Here is a 14,015-nt window from a genome sequence, read left to right as displayed (position 1 = left end):
AACAGGAGTCTAGACACGTGATTTCCGGAGGGTAGCAAAGTCGAGTGTACCAAGATACTTTCACGCCCCCTACCGTATTAGGCTATTATGCCGCGTTCAAGTGCCGTCGGAAGCTCCTAGTTCCCAGTGGGAAATGGCACTTGAATGACCCAAGTCAGAATTACAGGAGGGACACTACTCGGAGAAAATGTTAGCCGAGTTGCGACGTTTCACCACAGACCTTTTACCCAAAAGATAAATCCGCTTTTGACAATTACAACCTTATCAACATGGATAATGTAGCTAGTCTGACCATATTGTGAATGTTTAACAAGCCAGCTAACTTTATTATTAGCAGCAATGTTAGCAAGCTAGCTAAATTCTTATCGGTTGAATAATAATAATTTGATTTCCAAAGGCTTGAACACAATCATGTTGGACTTAAAACCTCTTCCCAGTTTCCTACAATATTTCGCCCGAGCACGTGAAGCCAGTAATACAATGGACACAGCTTCCCTATAGTTAAATTGTAATTTTACTGTTCAACAATTTGAAATACTGTAAACAAGACAAGCTATAAAATAGTTTGGAAAAGCTTTAAAACATAGCCTATGACATTGCAAACATGCATCAGCATCAGAGACTGAATTCAACAGGTGTCATCCATATACCTACATGCTTCTTTTGATTGTGTGTACAGTAGGCCTATGGGTTGTTAAAATATAAAGTTATTTCATATTTACCAGATAAGGCCTCTGATGGTGTGAAGGCAATAAGTATTAAAATTACAGAATAGTCAAATCAGAACAGCATTGAGGTAGGATTAGAAAATGTGTTTAATGTCTCAATTTAAGTGGCAAGCGCAATTCATAATACTAGTACACTCAATAAATAAAACAATTTCTCATTGGAACATAACTGATGGACAGTACAGTAGGAGGTAACATACAATTAACCGATCAAAAATAAATACAGTACATATATCTTCGTAGCTATAAAACACACATCAAATCCATATATTCCTTATCCATTACAACTAATTATTTTACTCAGATGATTAAATTCTCTCAAGTGTAAAAAGTTAATGTTCTTACCATAAAAATAACAAATTCCAGTGACTATCTCACTATAAAAATAAAATTTAAAAATGTGGTCAGACATCTTGGTAGACTTTGTTTGCCCCTTCACTCCAATTCCCTAACATTTCAGTCCCTTAGCAGACACTTCTCCAGAGCGACTTACAGGACCAATAAGAGCCTTGCTCAAGGGAACATCGACAGATGTTTTACCTAGTCAACTCAGAGATTCAAACCAGCAACCTTTCAGTTACTGACCCAACACTCTTAACCGCTAGGCTACCTGTCACCCTTGAACTATTGCTTGCTCTAGTGGTTACCCTCAACACCTCACGGAACCTGGAACAGGCTAATACTAATGTCAACACTAGCTACAGTGGTCCCTAACAGTAAGCCAGGCCTGGAGTGCCACCCCAGTATCCGAGCCCCCCTCTCTGGCCAGGCAGAGCCCAGTCTTTGTGTCTGAAGGGCTGGGTGGGTCTGCCTTGAGGTCTGAAGCCATAGTGAGGAGGACGTTCTATCCTTTACCATGCCCCATCTTCTTTTGCTTGGGCACTTGCCGACGCCACAAAGGAGAAGCTGGGTAGATCACCTTTGAACAATAAAACATGAGTCAATTTCAATTATTTTTCCCACATTGTCCGTGCTGACCAAGGAGGTGTTCTGTATGGAAACACTACATTACTGGTTGTACCTGGTATGTGTGGTGATTTTGGGGGCAGGTAGGGGATGGACGGGTTTCCCTGAGGCCACAATCCTCATCTGAAGATGAACTGGAGTGGTAGTCAGACGTCACCCTCTCCACTGCGTTGGTCACCTTCTTAGTCACATTCTCATCACCAAAGAAACTGGCCACCGTGAAAGCATGGTTCTTCTCTCCATACCTGCGCGATAGTGAAAGGAAGAAGCCAACAAGACTTGTGATGCTCTATCACAATGTATATGTACAATTTAGTTACTTGACTGGTAAACAATGTAACAACCGAGGCTACATACCAATTGTCTACCCATCTACCAAAGTGTGCACTTGCACACTCTCCTGTAAATGATTTAACACCGTCCAGCCAATACTTACACAAATCCAATGCTTTTAAATAAGAGACTGACCTGCAGCACCCCTCCCCAGGGTCTACCCACAGTGTGAGTTCTCTGGGCAGGCCAAGGTCCTTGTACTGAACCTCACTCTCCTGGCAGGCCAGCAGAAACTCTGGACCCTCCTTCTGCAACATGTTCAGCCGAATACACCTGCGAAGTAGAGTATACAATACATTGATAACTCCAATCATACAATTCATTGCATATAAAAAACGCACCTTATTCGTGATGCCCTAGACTGGAGGTTCATAAAACTTCTAGTATGGATGTCAAAACAGTAAGCGCAAGGCAACAGACTGGGGTCAGATCCGTAGTTAAGTTACCTGAAGGCCTGTCCTTTGCTGGGGTTGTCAGGGTACCAATGCCCCCTGAACTTCTCCCGCAGGGCAACAGTCAACTGCTCCACAAACAAGTCCACTTTCTGGGTCTCCAACATTTCCACCTTTTTGATCAGTCTTTTCAGGAAAAACACCACTGCTGCAATCTCTTTTTTCATCATGTTTCACTGATGTGCTGTAATGATGGTCCAAACTCTGAACATATAAGAGCGTGTCTTTTGTCAGATTAGTAGCCATCTACCACATTTGACAACAAACAATAAACTTTAGCCTATACACAAGTAAGCCTAGCTATAATAGGAAGCAACATGTTACCCCCATCAACGAATCTCAATGCCCTTGAAGTATGTAGCAAGCAAAGCCTACAACACAAAACAAGCTGACAAGACCTCGTTGCATGTAAACATTAAGCTAATTCTGCAGGTGAACTATTGTTAAAGCCAAAGGGCATTACAGTCTGGCGGGTCTTCGTCCAGAAAGGCGCGCTGTGACTCATAAATCCCGTTTAGCCATGTGACTGCCCGTGAGTCATAGCTGGCTAGCGCACAACAAAACCTTTACAAATTATGTAGTTGTACATGCATTATGTATGTATTAATTGCAGACATTTTGGTGACAACTTTTCAGGTGAAGCTAGCTAAGAGAAAAGTTCACAAACAGCATGATCGAAGAACTTGTTTTGTGATAGCTAACTTAGCTACTAGACTAAACTTACTGTAGTTAGCTATATTATCTAGCTAAAAAAAACTAGCAAGTTATAATGTTAAAGTAGCAAACTTTGAAAACTACACAGCAAAAGTTTTCCGATTTCACAAAATGACAATAAAAAGCAATCATATACCGTATTTGCTGCTCATCAACATGTGGACAACTGTTGCCAGCTCGACACATGAATGTTTGAACCTCATTAGTATTCTGCCAGCGCCACAAACGATGACGTTACTTCCGTGTGGTAATGAGGAAACCTTCAAATGAAAAGGCATCGAGTCATTTATGAAAACTTTTTTATAAATATATTTTTTTAAATAAGAATTAAAAAAAAAATACATGTTGACACTGATATGTTGAGAATATTGTGGTGTAGAGAACTTTTCTACCAGTCCCAGCTAAAGGGGTGAAAAATACTCAGTAGGGCATCTCCAACCAAATACATTGCCTTCCCGAAAGTATTCACACCCCTTGACTTTATCCACATGTTGTTGTGTTACGGCTTGAATTTAAAATGTAATACATAGAGATTGTTTTGTCACTCGCTTACACACAATAACCCATAAAGTCAAGGTGGAATTATGTTTAGACACATTTATTAAGAATAAAATCTGAAATGTCTTGAGTCAATAAGTATTCAACCCCTTTGTTATGGCAAGCCTAAATAAGTTCAAGAGTAGAAATAAGCTTAACAAGTCACATAATAAATTGTATGCATTTACTCTGTGTGCAATAATAGTGTTTAACATGATTTTTGAATGACTCATCTCTGTACCCCACACATTCAATTACAGTGCATTTGGAAAATATTCAGACCCCTTCACTGCAAATGTATATAAAAAAATTAAACAAATACATTCTTTACATAAGTATTCAGACCATTTGCTATGAGACTCGAAATTGAGATCAGGTGCATCCTGTTTCCATTGATCATCCTTGAGATGTTTCTACAACTACATTGGAGTCCACCTATGGTAAATTCAATTGATTGGACATGATTTGAAAAGGCACACACCTGTCTATATAAGGTCCCACAGTCAGGATTGTGTCGAGGCACAGATCTGGGGAAGGATGCCAAAAATGTCTGCAGCATTGAAGGTCCCCAAGAACACAGTGGCCTCCATAATTCTTAAATGGAAGAAGTTTGGAACCACCAAGACTCTTCCTAGAGCTGGCCGTCTGAGCAATTGGGGGAGAAGGGCCTTGGTCAGGGAGGTGAACAAGAACCCAATGGTCACTCTGACAGAGCTCCAGAGTTCCTCTGTGGATATCGGAGAACCTTCCAGAAGAACAACCATCTCTGCAGCACTCCACCAATCAGGCCTTTATGGTAGAGTGGCCAGACGGAAACCCCTCAGTAAAAGGCACATGACAGCCCGCTTGGAGTTGGCCAAAAAACACCTAAAGACTCTCAGATCATGAAAAACAAGATTCTCTGGTCTGATGAAACCAAGATTGAGCTCTGGCCTGAATGCAAAGCGTCAAGTCTGGAGGAAACTAGGCACTGCTCATCATCTGGCCAATACCATCCCTATGGTGAAGCGTGGTGGCAGCATCATGCTGGTCGGGATGTTTTTCAGCGGCAGGGACTGGGAGACCGAGCAAAGTACAGAGATCCTTGATGAAAACCTGCTCCAGAGCACTCAGGACCTGACTGGGATGAAGGTTCACCTTCCTACAGGACAACGACCCTAAGCACACAGCCAAGACAATGCAGAAGTGGTTTCGGGACAAGTCTCTGAATGTCCTTGAGTGGCCCAGCCAAAGCCTGAACTTAAACCTGATCAAATATCTCTGGAGAGACCTGAAAAGAGTTGTGCAGCGACACTCCCCATCCAACCTGACAGAGCTTAAGAGGATCTGCAGAGAAGAATGTGAGAAACTCCTGAAATACAGGCGTGCCAAGCTTGTAGCGTCACACCCAAGAAGACTCGATGCAGTAATCACTGCCAAAGGTGCTTCAACAAGGGCAAAAGCAAATTTAAAAAAAATGGATTTTAGAAATGTTTGCAAATGTATTTAAAAAAAGAATGGGCCACTCAAGGATACTTATGTGATATTTCTGTATTCTTTTTAAAAATAAATTTGCAAACATTTCTAAAAACGTGTTTTTGCTTTGTCATTATGGGATATTATTGTAGATTGATGAGGGGAAAGACGATTTAATCCTTTTCAGAATAAGGCTGAAATGTAACAAAATGTGGAAGAAGTAAAGGGGTCTGAATATTTTCCAAATGCACTATCTGTAAGGTCCCTCGTTCGAGCAGTGAATTTCAAACACCAATTCAACCACAAAGACCAGGGAGGATTTCCAATGCCTCGCAAAGAAGGGCACCTATTAGTAGCCAGCCGTTGAATATACCTGGTGAAGTTATTAATTACACTTCGGATTGTGCATCAATACACCCAGTCACTACAAAGATGCAGGCCTCCTTCCTAACTCAGTTGCCGGAGAGGAAGGAAACCGCTCAGGGATTTCACCATGAGGCCAATGCTGACTAAAACAGAGTTTAAAGGCTGTTATAGGAGAAAACTGAGGATGAAACATTTTAGTTACTCCACAATACTAACCTAATTGACAAAGTGAAAAGAAGGAAGGCTGTACAGAATACAAATATTCCAAAACATGAATCCTGTTTGCAACAAGGACCTAAAGTAATACTGCAAAAGAGGTGGCAAAGTAATTAACTGTTTGTCCTGAATACAAAGTGCTATGTTTGCAGCAAATCCAATACATTACTGAGTATATCTCTCCATATTTTTAAGCATAGTGGTGGCTGCATCATGTTAAGTGTGTGCTTGTAATTGTTAAGGACTGTGGAGTTTTTCAGGATGTGGAGCTAAGCACAAAATCCTGGTTCAGTTTTCCACCAGACACGGAGATTAATTCACCTTTCAGCAGGACAATAACCTAAAACACAAGGTCAAATCTACACTAGAGTTGCTTACCAAAAAGACAGTGAATGTTCCTGAGTGGCCGAGTTACGGTGTTGACTTAAATCTACTTGAAAATCTATGGCAAGACCTGAAAATGGTTGTCTAGCAATGATCAACAACCAATTTGACAGATCTTAAAGAATTTTGAGAAGAAAATTGGGCAAATGTTGCACAATCCAGGTCTGGAAAGCTCTTTGAGACTTACGCAGAAAGACTCACAGCTGTAATCATGCCAAAGATGCTTCTACAAAGTATTCACATCCCTGTGTAAATACTTACGTAAATTGTAACTTTTATTGCCAACTATGTAAAAAATAGCTTACATAAAGCCAACACATTAAAAACAGTGTAGCCTGCAGGTAGAAAATATACTGATAAAAATAAATATCCTTTAATCACATTGGCTACGCATGGCCTGTCTGCAACAAACTTGAAACATTGTATCAAATATCAACTGGGTCGCCCAAAAACTGGTTGTATAAAATATTCTGAGCCCTCAGAGTTTCCCGTGCCAGTGAGCTCGGAAAAACTGTAGGCTATTTGTGAAAGGAATAACAAGTAATCAGGTATTTAATGATGTTTCCACTGGATCAGAGCTTTACATTTTTAAATTTCATGCCGAGTGGTTATCGAAAGGGAGAGCGCTGGAAATATTGTTCAAATACTTTGAGGAACTATTGTCATTCTCAATTGATACACTTTTTTATTTTACCTTTATTTAACTAGGCAAGTCAGTTAAGAACAAATTCTTATTTTCAATGACGGCCTAGGAACAGTGGGTTAAACTGCCTTGTTCAGGGAGAAAACGACCTTGTCAGCTAGGGGATTCGATCTTGCAACCTTTCAGTTACTAGTCCAACACTCTAACCACTAGGCTACGCTGCCGCCCCTTTCTCTTTGATGTGAAGAAAAATTACTTTTAGAAGCTCCACAGCTCAATCGTGGTGGTGAGTTAAGACAAAATACTATCACGCATCCACAAATGGGCACATTTATAGGCCTACATTTGTGTGCATGCCAGGTAGACTAGTCCTACTTCTTTATGCGTTATCAGGTGCGCATCCTTACATAACGGAATTTGAGCCAAAAGAAGTTAACAGGATCGATTTGACAACAGCCAGTGAAACTGCAGGGCGCCAAATTAAAACAGAAATCTCATAATTAAAATTCCTCAAACATACAAGTATTATACACCATTTTAAAGATAAACTTCTTGTTAATCCAACCACAGTGTCCGATTTCAAAAAGGCTTTACGGCGAAAGCATACCTTGCGATTATGTTAGGTCAGTGCCTAGTCACAGAAAAACGCAGCCATTTTCCAGCCAAAGAGAGGAGTCACAAAAAGCAGAAAGAGATAAAATGAATCACTAACCTTTGATGATCTTCATCAGATGGCACTCATAGGACTTCATGTTACACAATACATGTATGGTTTGTTCGATAAAGTTCATTTTTATATCCAAAAATCTCAGTTTACATTGGCACGTTATGTTCAGTAATGTTTTGCCTCCAAAACATCCGGTGATTTTGCAGAGAGACCCATCAATTTACAGGAATACTCATCACAAAAAAGCTTTATGGCAAAAGCACACCATGCGATAATCTGAGTACAGCGCTCAGCCACCATACAGATACCGCCATGTTGTGGAGTCAACAAAAGTCAGAAATAGCATTATAAATATTCACTTACCTTTGATGATCTTCATCGTAATGCACTCCAGGAATCCCAGTTCAACAATAAAATGTTCGTTTTGTTCGATAAAGTCCATCATTTGTCCAAATACCTCCTTTTTGTTCGCGAGTTTAGTCCAGTAATCCAAATGCATGAGCACAAGTCCAGACGAAAAAGTCAAAAAAATGATATTACAGTTCGCAGAAACATGTCAAACGGTGTATAGAATCAATCTTTAGGATGTTTTAATCATAAATCTTCAATAATGTTTCAATTGATTCCTTGTCTGGTTGAATGAAAAGGAACGGAGCTCGCACTCACGGCCGCGCGCGTGACTAAACTAATGGCTTTCTGCCAGACCCCTGATTCAAACAGCTCTCATTTGCTCCCACTTCACAGTAGAAGCCTGAAATAACGTTCTAAAGACTGTTGACATCTAGTGGAATCCGTAGGAAGTGCAGTCTGACCCCATTTACACTGGATATTGGATAGGCAATCACATGAAAAACTAAACCTCAGATTTCCCACTTCCTGGTTGGATTTTTCTCAGCTTTTCGCCTGCCACATGAGTTCTGTTATACTCACAGACATCATTCAAACAGTTTTAGAAACTTCAGAGTGTTTTCTATCCAAATCTAATTATATGCATATTCTAGCTTCTGGGCTTGAGTAACAGGCAGTTTACTCTGGGCACCTTATTCATCTAAGCTACTCAATACTGCCCCCAATTGACAGGAGCATTCCAAACAAAAGATAAATAATTTGACAAAACTCGTAAATAGAATGAAATAAACAAACACTTATCTATTTGCAACTGCTCGACTAAAAAAAATATCTAATTTTCAATACAGACCATTTTGTCATACAATATTCCACATAAGGCACCTAGAACTTATGAAAGTTGCACAGTATACCCATAATCTTGTAATAAATAAAATCTAGTGATGCATAACTTGACATTTCTACCATCCATTGTGACATTCTGGGAGGATAACCAACCTTCCAATTAATGGCAATGCATTTCTCTGCCGCTATAAACAATAGGTTACACAGTTTCTTTTGATAAATCTCCAGTATCAACATTTCCAAGCAAATAAAAGCAGGGAGAAGGGAGAATCTGTAGACATGCTGAGATAAAATAATATTCTGACAAAATTCTGCCAGCCTTTACAAGATCATAACATATGCAAATATGTCCCCTTTTGTGTTTTACACAGCCAGCAGAGGAATTACACTTCTGAGTGAATGATATTTTGTTTCAAAATCAAATCAAATCATATTTTACTTGTCAGAGGCGCCAAATACAACAGGTGTAGACCTTACAGTGAAATGCTTACTTACAAGCCCTTCACCAACAATGCAATGGGGGACCCAATGCAAATAGTCTGGGTAGCCATTTGATTAGCTGTTCAGAAGTCTTATGTCTTGAGGGTAGAAGCTGTTTAGAAGCCTCTTAGACCTAGACTTGGCGCTCCGGTATCACTTGCCGTGCGGTAGCAGAGAGAACAGTCTATGACTAGGGTGGCTGGAGTCTTTGACAATTTATTCAGCCTTCCTCTGACACCGCCTGGTATAGAGGTCCTGGATGGCAGGAAGCTTGGACCCGTGATGTACTGGACCGTACGCATTACCCTCTGTAGTGCCTTGCGGTCGGAGGCAGAGCAGTTGCCATACCAGGCAGTGATTCACTGGAATATAGTATGTTTTATGGATAGTCTTAAACTGCAGTAATTTATGTCTGAGATTATATAAACATGACTGGGAATTCAAACATATCTATATCCATTCATCATCATCAATAGTGTCCGCCAGGTTTTCCTCACATTTTTGTTTGACATGTTTTGTGTCATTAAAAAAAAAAAAAGCCTCTATCAATCCTTGATGCAGTTTGAAAATCAACTTTAGAGGTTTGTAAGACTGCCTTAAAATAGTTTTCCGTGTCTGCTGCACAGAGAGAATAAAGTGTGGTACCTGCAAAAGTGCACCTCAATGTCGTCACAGACTGGTCTTCCCTGGTTGCCTGAACCTGCTGGGACCCCGATCACCATCTGATCCTGCTCAGATGAGGCATGACAAAGAATTACCTTGGTGAACTTTATACATTATCCAAGAAAATAATCAATGGTTCAATAATTGATAATAGATCAGACTGTAGCCTACCCATCAACTCATGATGGAACTTTGTATCCATTCACTGATTGTTAAAATATACTGCAAAATTCACCTGAGCTCCGTAGACTGGTCTTCCCTGGCCCTGCTAAGACAATTTGAGCATAGTGTTGTGTATGGATTGTGTACCATGACAGTGTAGCATGTAGAGCTGTTTATACCGTGTCAGTGTGAAAAGTAGAGAATTAGCTAGGGAAACTGACAGCTCAATAACGTTACATTGCTATATTGACTCTAATAAAAACTCACATTGCATTGTCAAAAAAACATTTGAATATCGGTCTGAAATCGCTTGGCCGCTGGTTTCATAATTTGATTCAGGTTTAATGTGATTGAGGTAAAAATAATAGCTAAAGTTAGTGAGCTAGCTAGCTAATGTTAGCCAACTTTTGGCTAGCTCTAATGGTACATCAACTGGTGAAAACTAGCCAAGTTGATTTACTTCTGTTGAAACAGAACAAAAAGGCAATGAAACATTTCAATACACACAACAACTGTTAGATACATCTACCTGACAGATAGCTAGAGGCTAGAGCTGAACTGGCTGCGGTAGCTAGTTCAGTTATTTCTCTTCAGACATAACTTCAGTCGAGAGGGGATGAAATATTAGCTAACATTACATGTCAGTTACACTACAAGCTCAGCACTGGGAATAAATACTTTTTTTTACTGTTAAGTCAAACAGCTGTTATCTTGACAGCTATATCAGTCAAGTAAAGAGTAGCCAATTTCTGCTCTGCTTGCTTTTACAACCCAGAGAAAAAGCACAACACAGAGACTGCTGCAAACAGCAGCATTGTGCTGGTCCTACAATAGTTTTGCCTTCACACAGCCTGTCCACCCGCAATGTGGTGTCCTAGCAGGTCCTAAATCCAGCCGGTTGACACAGTCAAACAGCCTACCTGACCGCTCTGAGGCGTCCGCATGGTCTTTAAGCACCCGGTGCCGCTTTTTGTATCTCAGTGCAATGATAAAACCTGTGTCCCCAGTGAAAGTTGTGCCCCTGGATCTGATAATATAGAGTCAGGAGGATGAGGGTCAGGGATCTGAATGGTCTGTATTAGAAAGACATAGGAAGAAGAGAGATCAGATCATATGATACTGAAAGCAGTGGAGCGTCAAGGTAGGAAGTAAGAGTAATAATGTGTCGGAGTAGAAAGTTGTGATTGTGTTTCATTAGACCACAGGGCCTCATTTACAAACTGACTAACTAATGCTGTAGAGAAAGAGATAGGTGAAGTTAAATCAGCCTGGTTAATTGGAAATGGTAGATATTTTGTGTTAGCCAGGAAAAGCTTAATGGGAAGTAGATAAAAAGCCATGTACCTGGTGCTTATGATAGGTTGAGGGGAGTCATCACTGGTGTCCTAATATCTATGTCCACAGATGATATTAAAGAAAATGTGAAGGGAGGCAAAGTGATTGAGGCCAAAAGGTTGATCAGTAGGAAAGTGGGTCAAAGAAGTGAAAGCTTATCAGTGCTGCTGAGGGTTGACAAGGTTATGCCTGGGAAAGTACAGAAAGGATTCCTTAGATTCAATGTTAGAGAATTTGTCCCATATGCACTGTGGTGTTTTAAATGCCAAATAATGGGACATGTAGCTGAAAACGCTCAGTGTAAAGGAAAGAAAAAATGTGCCAAGTGTGGAAGGGATAATGATTACGGTGAGTTTGGAAGCAATGTGAAGGTTAATTGCTGTAATTGTGGTGGAGAGCACAGTGCAATATTTGGTCGATGCCAGGTGCAGAGAGAGGCTAGAGAGGCTCAGAGATATAGGATCAGTCATGATGTATAATATGCAAAGGCTGTAAAACAGATTGGTAGAACTACAGTGCGGACTGATGGAGCTTACGTGGATGTACCTGTAGTAAGTGGACCTACTGTCGGGACTCGTGCTTCTGATGGTCCTGGCATGGTTTTAATGCCTGTTCAAAAATCTTGTGCTCATGAATGTGCGGTATCAAAGGACGCTTTTATTGGTAAGGTTAGCAATACAATACGGGTTGTGGAAAGCAAAAATGCCAGTTTGAAGGTTATTGTGGAGACGGCAAAATAGATATTGTGGTTAACAGACATTACTGTTTTAATGGTTGTTGACATGCTGAACAATCCTAAGGGTGGAGTGTTTCAGCATGATATAGATCAAGTTTAATGGGGTAGGGGGGGGGTTGGGGAGGTGTGGTAGAAGTTAGTAGGGATTTTATTTTCATATTTGTACAGAATTGGGCACACCATGATTGTTCGTACATTCCAGCACAGTAGGTATGCACTTTAAACGTTTGTTTGCGGACCACCATGATATCATAGAAGAATCAAATCAAATGTATTTGTCACATACACATGGTTAGCAGATGTTAATGAGAGTGTAGCGAAATGCTTGTTTTTTTTATAAAATAAAAAATTTATGTAATAAAACCTAATATTTCCTGCGGTAACAATGTAAGAAATAACACACAAAAAATAAAAATACTGCATAGTTTCCTAGGAACGCGAAGCGAGGCGGCCATCTGTCGGGGCCGGAAGTACAGAATTAGTAGTAGAAGAGGAGTGATCTCTGGGCGTTCGTAAATTCAGAGCGTTGTCAGATTGTCCGTCTGTAAATTCGAAGCGGTTCGCCCATCGGGCGCACACTGAATGCTCTGGCTGGGGAATAGGGTTGATCCGAGCGTTTTGACCTCACGACGGCAGTTAAGCACCCAAGCTCAAATTGGCTAGATATAGCTACTTCTAAACACAAATGAGAGAACACCTCACTGACCATTTTACTCGCCCTAGCAGAGCTGTCTGTTTTCATGTTCTGGTGACTGACTGTGCTGCCAACAATTTAATTACGTTTTTTTGCACCTTCACTGACACCGGTAATATTCAACGGGGTGTTCCGCGTTAGTAAATTAATCGGTTATACTGCGCTCCGGCACATTCACAAGAGAGTGTACTGAAATCGTAGTAGATAGCCGCATTAAATTTACGAGCGCACCCTACTATGGCCAAAATCCATCTCGCTCGGTCTTCTCCGACTGCTGTCCACTAGGCTTCCTCTGATCACCATTTGGTGGTGGTGAGTGGAAATTCCAACTGGATGCTTCAGATTTATACATCCGGTGAAACATCTGTCTCATTGAGCATGGTTACACGCGCACAATAATACGATTCTGTGGATAGTCCGATTAATATAATAGATTAAAACGTTTACATGCTTTGCATGAAAGTTTAACCTAATCAATCTTGGACACATCTGAAATTAGCCCACTGATGGGACTTTCAATAAATGCAGAAAATCTCCAATCAAAATAAAAGTTCTTCCACGGTGACCATGTTCCTTTTTGGTCCGTACATTACGTTTATGTGAAAACTCTAAGATGCATTCTTTCAGTTTTCCGAATTCAATTCAATCAAAATAAAAGGGCATCACGAACAATGTACAAAACATTATACAAATATCACACATAAAAGACCCCCCAAAAAGTAAAAAGCAGGGAGACACAAAACAAGTATTACACTATAGACAAGTTCCATTTTGACAAATACTGTATACACTTATGATAATTTGCTATTTCCGGAAATCAGATGTGAAGTCTGAGCACCATCAACTTTTTAACTACGGCGCGCGACCTGGTTCGACGTGCCTAAATCATGTTTCAAATTGCCGCGGTCTTGGAACGAGAATTGGGATCATGTATATACTGTGCTAATGCCGAAACAAAAAAAGAATAAGTGAGAGAGCACTGTGAACCAAAATACAGTTGCAATCTTTCTCCACAGGGCGGTGATCAATCTCCATCTACATCACTGGCAGGTATGTATCAAATTAGAGTGGTAGAAACCAATCATTTATATATACACTAGATTACATTTTGGGGGTGTTGTTTTGAAGTCATCACACCATTTTGGCACTCCCACATCATTGTAAAAAATATTTTGGAAGCTGTCGAAATGCATGTGTCTACATTTGTTTACCCATGTTTACTCCTTTACAGACACCTTAATGCATAACTGTATGTGAGCTAAACATAAACTCAGCAAAAAAAGAAACGTCCTC

General features: G+C 40.3%; 1 pseudogene; it reads right to left on the bottom strand.

Annotated features, from left to right (window-relative positions):
- Positions 1 to 797: 797 nt before the first annotated feature.
- Positions 798 to 3,431, bottom strand: LOC129868292 (protein BTG3-like; annotated as a pseudogene).
- Between the last annotated feature and the right edge of the window lie 10,584 nt (positions 3,432 to 14,015).

The sequence above is a fragment of the Salvelinus fontinalis genome, chromosome 13, assembly GCF_029448725.1.
Source record: "Salvelinus fontinalis isolate EN_2023a chromosome 13, ASM2944872v1, whole genome shotgun sequence".
Lineage (NCBI taxonomy): Eukaryota > Metazoa > Chordata > Actinopteri > Salmoniformes > Salmonidae > Salvelinus > Salvelinus fontinalis.
The sequence above is the reverse complement of the archived record's forward strand: the minus strand, read 5'-3'. Positions and strand labels throughout refer to the sequence as shown.